Source organism: Corvus brachyrhynchos, unplaced genomic scaffold (assembly GCF_000691975.1).
Source record: "Corvus brachyrhynchos isolate BGI_N302 unplaced genomic scaffold, ASM69197v1 scaffold21, whole genome shotgun sequence".
Classification (NCBI taxonomy): domain Eukaryota; kingdom Metazoa; phylum Chordata; class Aves; order Passeriformes; family Corvidae; genus Corvus; species Corvus brachyrhynchos.
The window spans coordinates 498,729-509,673 of record NW_008236924.1 but is presented as its reverse complement, the minus strand read 5'-3'; positions in this window follow the sequence as shown (position 1 = coordinate 509,673).

Sequence of the window (10,945 nt, the reverse complement as noted above, 5' to 3'; positions counted from 1 at the left end):
CGCCTCACGGCCTCCCCGAGCCGCCCCCCGTCCCCTCACGTCCCTCACCCTCTGCCTCAAAAATACCGTTGTATTAAAAAGGCATTTTTATGTCTTCTCGTTCCTTAGAAAAGGTGTTCAGGTTTTCTTGCCTCTTCAGAAAATTTAGTGTATCCGGTGGTTTTCTTCCTCAATTACAAGCCGTGGGTTTAATAAAATAGTGAACAGTGACACGCACTCCAGTGTGTTCGGAACATGGCAGCTCTGCTCAGCAGCTGCTTGCCCAAAGGCCTTGTGCAATTCTGGAACCTTTAAGCCGTTCAGTATTTTGAAAATGAAAGTAATGTAGTTCTTTAGAGGTGAAATACCATGTAGATGTTGAATGTTTGTACATCGAATCAGTACAGAAACACAGGAAAATGCAGAAATAAGTGTCCCTGCTGTGCCGATGGGACAGACGGGCCAAGGAGGTGCCAGGTTTAATGGGACCATATGAACGTGGTCAAGATTAAACATGAGGAGTCTCCGTGTCCTGCCGCGCACACAGCCATGTGGGAGGGCAGGGAACACGGCCCCACGGCCTGAGGAAAACAGGCTCCTGGTACCCTGGAAATTACAGCACCTTTGAGTTGTCTCTGAGCTGCACCAGCTGAGAACAGTTCAATGGAAAAAGCTGTGTCTGAATCACCCAGTTCAAAACGAGCTCCTGTGGGGTCTGTGGGCTGCAGCCTGTTCCAGGAGATAGGAGGTATTCTGCAGGAATAACAAATCCAGTATTACTAGGAGGGGCAGGAAAAAGAAAGAAATGGGTGGTGTTTTTTTCCTCTGTAAACATAAATCTGTTCTGAGTTGATGCAATGAGTCAGCAGTATAAGTTTCCCCACAGAGAAAATTCCACCGTGTTAGGACAAAACAAGCAGGGCCCCAGCATTCAGAAATAAGGCTCAGCATAAATGAAATCAGCAAATCCCTGCTTGCACTGAAGTTTGGAATCAAACACATTTTTCCGGAAAGACACCAAGCTGGCTTCTAAACTGCTCTGTTGAGCTATACCCAGACTGAGCAGAAGATGCAGACAGGTAGGGAAACAGTCACAAACAACAGACAGTGCAAGAGATACCAAGTGCTTAAAGAAGAACCTAAAAACACCATGGAAAAATACTTTAAAGGGTAACAAAGCGGTATATTTTAGCAAGCACCCTCCTCAATCTAGGTAAACCCATTTTTCCACCAAGTGTCTTTCAAGCCTTTCTTTTGAAACAGGTTATTAACTCCAACACCACTGCAGGACAGCATAATACTCCCACTGAAATCACAGAAGCACCAGGAAGTCAAATATACACACATGCCTGTCACGCGTGCTTCCCCTTTCTCTCCCACCCTTTCCCAAAAAAGAAAACATTCCTTCCTTTTACAACCTGCTGAATCACAGCACAGCCAGGCAGCCCTGGAGCTGGCTCCTGCCTGTGCTGCTTTGTCATCCATGAGAACAGAGCAATGTAAGTTAAAAAAAAAAAAAAGAATCTGCTAAAAGCATATCCTATGCAGGGATTTTCGAGATGTTTGAACTTAGATAAAAGGAATACAGAATGAACACAAGAGAGTGATAATCCAGAAGGAAAACAAAACAAAATGGATGAGTAAAGGAAACAGAAGAAACATGCATAGAGATTTAACTGCTTTGGCAGCTGAGAAGGTGGTATTTTTAGACTCTGGAGTGCCAGGGCAGAGAAGACGAGAGAAAGAGATTGGCAGATACCACATGGCAAACATGACATTGTCAAGGAAAAACATTTTTGTGTGTTCAGGCTTTATTGCAGCAGATTTGCTTTGTCCCACTGACAAACAGTTGGGAAAGTGTGTTGTTCTCTGACTTTGGCAGTACAGTTGGAAAGGCAGAAATCAACGAGTGTGGTGAGACTGGCAGAGCCTGAATATGCACACCTCAGAGGTGAGAGGCAATGCTCAGTCTATAAATGCACTAGAACTTTAAATAATTCCATTTTGGGGAATGTTTCTTGTCCTGAGTGTTATCAGACAGAGAAACCTCATGTGCTTTCCACTGGTACTTTAATTCCCTCTAACTTAGTCTCTGAAGAGTTTCTCCTTCCTTAATCCCTGTGGGGCACTGCCACATTGCTAGAGTTCTCCTTGCATTTCAAGCACTAGTAGTACATCTTTTCAGACTCATCTCCTCTGGAAAACTGGCAAGAAGTGAGTGGAAAATCCAGCAGGTCAGTGTGACAGGAAGGACACCACACTGGCAGAGAGCAGGCAGTCAAGGCAGACAACTAGTGAGAGAACACTGACTTTTGCTCTTTCAAACTTTGAACTGCAGGAGGGAAGACAAGCTCACATCTCTGTACGGGGCAATGTCCATGTGCCCTGGAATGCTTTCCATGAAAACACATTTTAATACAAAGACATCTCTGGAGAGCATGCTTGAGAAAAGGATGGGAAAAGATGCACGGACATTATCACAAGGGGGAGAGGATAATAATCTAAAAGGGTAATAATGAAGTCCTGCCATTTTCAGAGCTAATAAACAGGAATGTAAGAAGTGTTATAAATTAATTGTAATGAGATGCAGCAGATAAATAGAAGAAAAAATCAACAGAGAAGCAGTAGCAGAGCACTCACAGAGGGGTGGAAGGAGACAGGCAGACACAGTACTGAGGTGGAAGAAGACAATCTATCCACCTGATACCATTTGCGCAAGCTGGGAAGTGTCCCTGAGAACAGGAACTTTACAGAAGACTTCTGGGACCCACAAATTCAGAGTTACCCAAGACAAGACAGTAGGTGTAGGTTTTGTCTGGACATAAGGCAGGGAAATCCTGATGTTTTCTATGGGTTGTACACAGCTTTTGTGGCTCCCATAGGCATTGCACCAGTTTGCTGGGCACCATTTGGCTTCTACTGTGCCTCTTTCCACCAGTTCTTTCATGGACCTGATAAAGGTTTGCTTGAGAGTGGCCCTCATATATCCCCAGAATTGTGTCCTCCCTGAGGGTCTCATAATTGAGGCATTTGTATCCAAGCATGGTTGCAACTCATGCAACAGGAGTTATTCCCTCACTAGGGAAATGCAGGTTACCCTTTGGATTTAACCTCCAACCAGCTGAAGACTTGCAACAGCAAGAAGGTGCCACCACCTTGGTGTCCTGAGGGCATCAGCAATGCTCAAAACCTTTTGCAAAGAAGAAAACACTTGATCCCCATAGCTGAGAGCCAGGACACAGAGAGGGGCTGTGCAGCAAGGCCAAAAGAGAGACACTATGCTGGAACAGAGTCTTTCCACTTTAGCTCACACATTTCAAATTCACTGGAGCAGAGTGACTGACAATAGCTGCTCTCCCCCAGCTGCTCATGGCTCCGTGATAATTCCTCTACAAGTCGGTACCACCTTGCACGGTACTGCTGGGGGCTGTCTGGCTCAGGGCTTGTGCTTTCTTTGTTTGGAAGCAGTTCTTTGTTTTGAGGAACAAAAAAAAAAAAAACCCCAAAAACCAAGAAACCCCACAAAAAACCTTACAAACCCACAACAAAAACAACCAACCAACCACAACTGCCCCCCAAACAAACACAAAATCAGTTTTCAATGGTCAAGCTGCTGAATGTCTTAAGTTTTGACAGACTGATTGGATGTGATTAATGGCAACTGAAATTCCATTAAAACATAGAATAACCCAGGGAGAAAGGAAAGAGGTAAATGGGTTTATTATTTAGGGGGAAGAGGGGCAGGATGATGTCCGGACTGACTCTAGGAAAGAAGCAAGGAAGAAAGGAAGGATCTTCTTCTCCCATAACAACATGTGATTACTCTGAAGCACAGTGAGGCCCCATGGCCAGGATTGGCCAGGAGCCCCCCACCCACATCCCACTCACCCTTTGGCTTCAGGGGACAAGAACTGCTCCAGCCCTGCACAAGAAGCCAGGCATCTGGAGCCAGATGCAACTCTGGGCTTACCGAGCTGGCCTCAGCACTGTGCTCCCTCTCAGCTGCCTGCTTTCCCCATCACATCCTCTTAAAAAGCAAGCAAAATCATGTAGAGTTGCTGCATTCCTGACTTGCTATGTAAACAGCACAAGGCCACCACCTGGAACCCTGGCCCATCCTAATCCCAATTTACTGAAGTCAGTAAACAAGCAATTAGCTGTACTTAACTCAGTAACCTCTGCAGACTGGCCACTCTCCCACTTGCACTCATCAGCTCCTGCAGCTGAAGACGCTGGACAACAGAAAACACGTATTTCAGTCATTTAAATGGGTCTTTGTCTGTGTCTGATCAAACCTCACCACGTTCTTCTTTTAAGGAAAACAGAAATGCAGATGTGGTCGGTACTTTGCACGCTGTCCTTTTGATCCCTATTTTTTATACTTCCCTACTGTTTTCACTTAAATCTTGCATGTGGTTTTACACTGAGCCTCTTTCTCTTTCTATTACCAGCGTTCCACCCTCCATGTGGCTTCCTCCTGCATGCTCTTGTGGCAGTTCCGTGGCTGGTGTTGGGCACCTGTCCCAGCTGAAAGCAAATCAACTAAAAGGCACATGGTTTGATCTCTGCTGGATAAGCAGAATTGGCTTTTTGAGGAGCAGCACAGATGTAGATGTGCCTGAGCAACTTGAGAACTTGAACCTCTAATGCCCAGTGCAACTGCTGATGAAGGCAAGTGCTGAAATACGTCAGAGCGGCCCAGGTGGGACATATGTCCTATTCAGTTGTCCCTGGTATGGAGCATTATCTTCTGGTGGATGGCCCACGTGGAAAACTGAGCTTGACAACCTACTAAATTGCCATCAAGTGCTTGGTAGGTCAGAGAGTTCTGTAAGGTGCAGGAGGCACTTGCTTCTGAGAAACAACCCTCCCAGGGAAAACCTCTTTCCAGTAATGGCTCCTTCCCCATCCTGTATGAGATGTAGGGAGCAGTAAGTGCCCACAGGGAGGGTTCACGGCACAACTGCACTGTGGCTACGGTGGCTGCAACCAGCCAGCAAGGATTTCATGTACATTCACTGTATCCCTAATAACCACTGAGTCACAGATTGGAGCTGCAGGACAGAGGGACTTCGCACATTCAGCTCCCTCTCCGAAAACAACAGCAGTGCCACAGCTGTTCAAGGGGAGTGGTCCATGCCGGGGTGGAATCCACGCCTATGCTCCCCCCGGAGGCTTTCAGCAGATGGGAGGGCAAGGCAAGTTTGATGCACATCTATTTTCCAAAGAAATTCACAAGAAAATTGCTTTCTCTGTAAACTGTAGTCTCCTGTGCTTTCCTAAGGACAGCGAAAGGGGCTAGACGAGGGAAGTGTAACAAGGCAGGTTATAGTCAGCAGAGGCAGAAGCTCCTTCTGCTGTTTCTCCCTGGGGCAGGTCCTGAGAACACCAGCTGTTCCCAGCCGCAGTTCCCCGCTGCCTTCTGGTGGCAAAAATGCATTATGGCTCTCCCTCGTGGCCCGGGATTCTCCCAAGCCGGCGCCAAGGCACTTGCACTGGGCGTGTGGTTTGGGGCCCGTCTCACACCCTTCCTGGTCTCGCCTGCCCTCCCCTCCCTGCAGAGCCGTACTAAAATTCCGCCTCTCTTCTGCAGGAAAAGGCTCTATTGTGTGCCAGGAAGGAATGGGGTAAACAATCCCTGTGTTTTGCAGGATCCAACTCTGCCTCCAGAAATGAGACATGTCTCCAGCGCTTCTCTGCCTCGCAGGAACTCCCAGCTCCTGGCAGCCCTTTGTCAACATCCCCAAAAAGTGTGGGCACCTCCGAGACTCCGGATGCCCAGGGTTATCTGGTCAGAAATGGTGAACAGATTTCCATCCCTGGTTGCTGGGAGCAAAGCAGCCAGGAGTGAAGGGCTTATAGGATTTGCTGCTGCTTTTATTTGTCATAGACATCTCCTAGGAAAGGATTAGCTGTGGGGTCCGGAGGTGGTCCCACGCCTGCCTGGCCTTCGAAGCCCAGCAGGAACAAAGAGTGTGCTGAGGACTTTGTCACTGCCTGATGCCTGGCTGCCAAGCCATGCTGTGCCCAGGGACAGCAGTGGGTCAACACAGATGCGGCAGCAGGGTGAAGGGAAGGACCACGTCAAGCCCCTGCTTCCAACCCACTGCATGATCTGTGTGCAGTGAAAGCAACCTTGGCAGGTCCAACCTGGTGATCCTCCGGAATTTTCTGTGGGAATATGCTGCATTTTCTTGCATTGCTGTGGCTGGCAAAACCAAAATAACATTACAGTGATGTGTGCATTCCCTCCCTTGGTTACAGAGGAAAATTTATTTTCATTCATTTGTTGTCAGTCTGAACTTCTGTCCAAAAAGTGTCTAGAAATGGGCAAAAGGTGTGCACTGTGGAGATGTGCTGGAGGTTTCTTTTATGAGAATGTCTATGTTTTTATTGTATCTTGCCCAGGAGGCCCTCGAAGTGTAGGGTGAACCTGAGATACAGCTTGTGGTGTCCTTATTATCTTTGTAGACAACTGAAAACCCTTTGGGTGGGAAGCCAAGGCTGTCCACATCACCAGCAATCACCCTGAGAACCCTGCAGCCCTACTCCACACCAGAGGTCTTTGCTTTGGAGCTGCTTGTTCATGGCAAAGTAGAGACAAGGGCCCTGATAACTGTATTGACACCAAACATTTCTGCCCGTTCTGACTCATTCCAAGGGAATAGCAGAGCCTGTCCTCTAGGCTCACCTACTGAGTTTGAGCCTTGCTGCCACTGCTGTTTGATTATGGGGGAATGAAAGGAAACAATGCTTCGTGCTATTTCAGAAATCAAATAACCTTTTTTAAAAGCAAATATAGGCAAGAGCATGTCAACCTAAGAAGACAGTAATTGAGAATCTGGGATCCACAGGGTTTTCTTCCAGTTCAGAGTAAGGAGACTGAGCAGCATAGCCCTAAGGGTGTGATGTTCTTGCTGTTCTTTACTGTTCTGGTTTTAGCTTCACCCCAGTCTTCAGTGCAGCTGACTGGAAAGCTGGAAATTGTTAAAACCTCATAAACATGGCCATTCTAACAATGTTTCTAGGGAAAATGGTGAGTCAGGGATTATGAAGCAGCACTGTGGCTGTGTGCAAGTACAACAAGTGGTGCAGTAGTCTCTGCAGAGTTAGGAGATGCAGAAACCCAAGGGAATGCAGAGGTGGTGATTTAGAACTGGCTGGCTATTAAAGCAAGCAGAAGTTGGGGGATGAGAGGCTTCCTTTACTACTTGGACAGATAGGGAAATGAAGGTGGTCTAGTCAGTCACAGAACGTGCTTGGCACAAGAGGCAAGGGAATGGTTAAGGTTGCACAAGTGAAACATGACAGCCTTTCCTTTCATTTTCAAGTCGAATAGCTCAGAATTAGATCTTATCACTCGAGACTTGAATTAATCATGGGGCAAGTATTATAACTGAAAGAAATAGATCAAATTACAAAGGCAAGTTGCTACCAAGCTCAATAGAAACTCGAAAGAATGAGGAGGAATGAAGAGAGAGATCTGATTAAGATTAATAAAAATACCAGCTGTGCCTTAGGGAATGTTGGTGTTCTCAAACACAAATTCCAAAGTCAAAAATATAGTGCTTTAGTTTTCCATCAAGAAACTGGCCTAGGTAAGAGCTTGAATTCTTTCAGAGTGGGCTAAATCCCCCAAGATGAAGAGGCTGAGCTGAGCTGCCCCCTCATTTGACTTTGTAGAAACTGTGGGTTATAACTATCAAGTGCATATTAAATAAGCTCACTATTTTGATTTTACATTTCCAATTCATTTCTTTCATTGGTTCTAAATGTCTCCCCCACCAGACTCTCCTTTCTGCAAGTGCATATACGTGGAACTGGAATCACTCACTGACTTACTTTGTAGAAGCTCAACATTCTCTTCATTTTCTTGGGGTACTTTAATCTAAGACTTTGTCCTGTGCATGAGTACATTTTTAATTTGTCCATCAACTCAGTGACAAGGGCCTTTCCTTTTGTTTCTGCTGGACAAGCCCCATCCAAGGTAAAAGTGGGCTGAGCTGTGAGCTTTCTGCAATCCTAGGCAGACTTTTGTTATAGGATGTTTTCTGATATGTTTTTACAAGGCACCAAAAAGAATCAGAGATCCTTTTCCTTTTATGAATATACAGATGTAAATCTGAGGCAAACTCAAAAATCCCCAAATTAAATTTGGCATTAAATTTGTTTCTAATTGTTTAGTAATTTTTTTAACTGATTACAAGCCAGGGTCTGCTTTCCAGCTCTTCATAGATTTTTATATATGTATTAAAAACATATATATACATTAAAAAAGTCTACCTGTATGTATCTGGATAAGAAACCCTATATTTAGGAGGAAGAGGATCCACTGGTATGATAAGTGTTAAATTCCAGAAGTGTTGATCATTTGAGGACTTTGGGAGTGATTTTAGCTGATTTTCACAGGAATTAAAAAAAAAGTGTTCTGCAGATAGTAGCTGACTGTGTTATTGTAAATATTGAACCTCTGGAAATTATAGGTGGAGATTTTTCTGTTTGCTTTAGTAATAACTTTAACACTGGTCCCTGATAAGTGCTGTACCAAAAGACTGTATTCGTTTTGCATCTCTGCAAGTACTGAACAAAAGCACTAAATTGTGATGTAAAACAGCTAATACCAGCACTCACATCAGGGCTTTCAAACAGCACAGCCCAGGCTCCTGTGTGCTGTGCTGAACTGTGCTTTGCCTCCCCAGACCCTGGATAAAAGCCTGCTCCAATCCTGCAGTGCTGGGAGGCAGGGAATGGATGCTGTCCTGCAGACTGAAGCTGGCATAGCCAGGAGGCATCAAGCACTGGCTTGGCACTGAGAATTTTCCTAACAGGAGTGGCCACCATCAAGACATGTCAAGTTAGGCAGCATCCCAGTATCCTGTGCAGTATGGAGCAGATAGGTGGATGCTGGAAAATGGGTGTTCTAAAGTGTGGTGCAACAGGCAGCAGGATGGACATCCCAGTACTGTCCATCTCACCTTATTGCCCTCACAGGCAAAAATCTAAACCACTGTGACCACATGGTTTGAGGACAAGCGTGATGGCTTCTGAGGGATTTGTATCACTAAGAAAGTCTTCCTTAGACATTGAATGCACCTCGCTATGAGAGGGCAGTGGAATTATGTCAGGAAACTGGAACAGTGGAATACTTCTTGTGTAAAGGCTACAGGAAATTCTGGAGTTACAGCAGGTTCTTTCTGCCTTTCTCCCCAGCAGAGGTCCAGGGTGCCAGTAGAACAGCTCTAGCAAGGAGCTCAATAACTGCCCCGTGTCACTCAATGAATCCTCTTCTTGTCAGAGCACTTACAGACACCATCTATCCTGCTTCCAGGCTTTGGGAGGCAGAGTGACCAAATTAGCATCGCTTCAACTGCCATTTCAGCCTCCCAGTGGTTAAAAGCAAGGGTGTGCAGGCAAGTCTGGTATTTAGCACTGTTTCTGGTCATTAAATTCTTTTACACTATTGTGTCATGCAACCATTTCACACCCTTAAAATAAACCCAGCTTTTTTCTAAAGCAAGTCCTTTGTCCCAGTGTGGGATTGGTCACCAATTTACAACTGCTGAGAGGTGGCTTCTCATGTTTGGCCAAAGCTCCCTGTTGTTGATACTTCTTAAAGGCCTCTGGGAACAGAAAGATTTTCTAACCCTGTCTGTCTGTCCTGGCATCCCAGGGCACAGCCCCTCACTGCCTGCATCTGTGGGCCAGCACCTCCACAGCTGGGGAGGCTGAAGTTGCTCAGAAGATGCTGGAAGAAGACAGGTGCCAGCATGGGTGTCTGGTCCCAGTGGCACCTCTGGGACTGCTCTTAGCCCAACTTTGCAACCCAGGAGCTGGGACAGAAAGGGAAAGGCTCAGATGAAGTTTCCACTTTTGATACCTTAAATGGTGCCCCCTAACTTGAGATGCTGGGGATAGGAGTTACCTGCCCTTGCTGGGGGACAGCAGAGCTGGGTCACCCTTCACACAGCATCTGGGTTCCATATGAGGCTGGAGCAGTCACATTCCTGTGGCAGCTCTCCCCAGGGACTGTCCCCTGCCCCACTCTCCATGCAGTTGCCACCAGTGTCAAGTACACACAGGGCAGCTTGACCTTGGCCAGTCTCTGACACACAAAGGCCACAGGAAATGATGGCCAGGAACCAAAAACCCTTCTGCTCCCACACTCACATCTTGCTCCCAGGACCTGTAGTTGCTGCTGTCTCCCTGGTCCTGTGCCAGCAGATGTAGTGGCTGGCTCTGTTTAATTTCTCCTTTGGAGATGAGAGCAGAAACAGAGCCTGTTTGTGTTCCTCTGTGCTCAGGGCTTTATGTAACCCAGGCAGACTCCTCACTCTGCTTCCACTGCACTTGCAGCCTCACAGCTGCAGCACGGTGTGTGTGCGCCTCACTGGCAGTGTCCCACCCGGTACCTGGGCTCCATTCCCTGCCAGCACATCACTTGGGGCATCTTCTGGGGGCATGACAGTAAAGGAGTTAAAAGAACAGTCCAAATTATGATCTACTCTCATCCACAGCATTTGCCTATGATTCATTCTGAAGATATATTTCAAAACTTTTGAGACTGCTGACGTCAGAGGAGCTTTACAGAAACATGCCTGTTTCCTGCCCTTGGTGCCTTCTGCCCTTGCACAAGCTTGTCCATGGGCCTCATGCTGATGTCTGGACGGTCTGTGGTCTTACCCTCTGTTTTTGTCTGGCTGAGCTGTGGCCCAGTGTTATGGGCAGGGTGACAAGAGGGCAGGACACTCAGCAGGACTCGGGTTCAGGCACAGTCCCACAGCACTAAGCAAGGACAGAAGAGCATCTCCAGTGAGGACCTATGGCAGATCTCCCCCCAAACCATCTCCTTTCCCCCAACCCCATGAGGCACAGAACTTTGGTGTGAAAAGTCACCATAATGCAGAGGGACCAGTGCCCTCCTGATTGCCCCATCCGTGAAGATACGACCTTGCACAGCAACACCTCC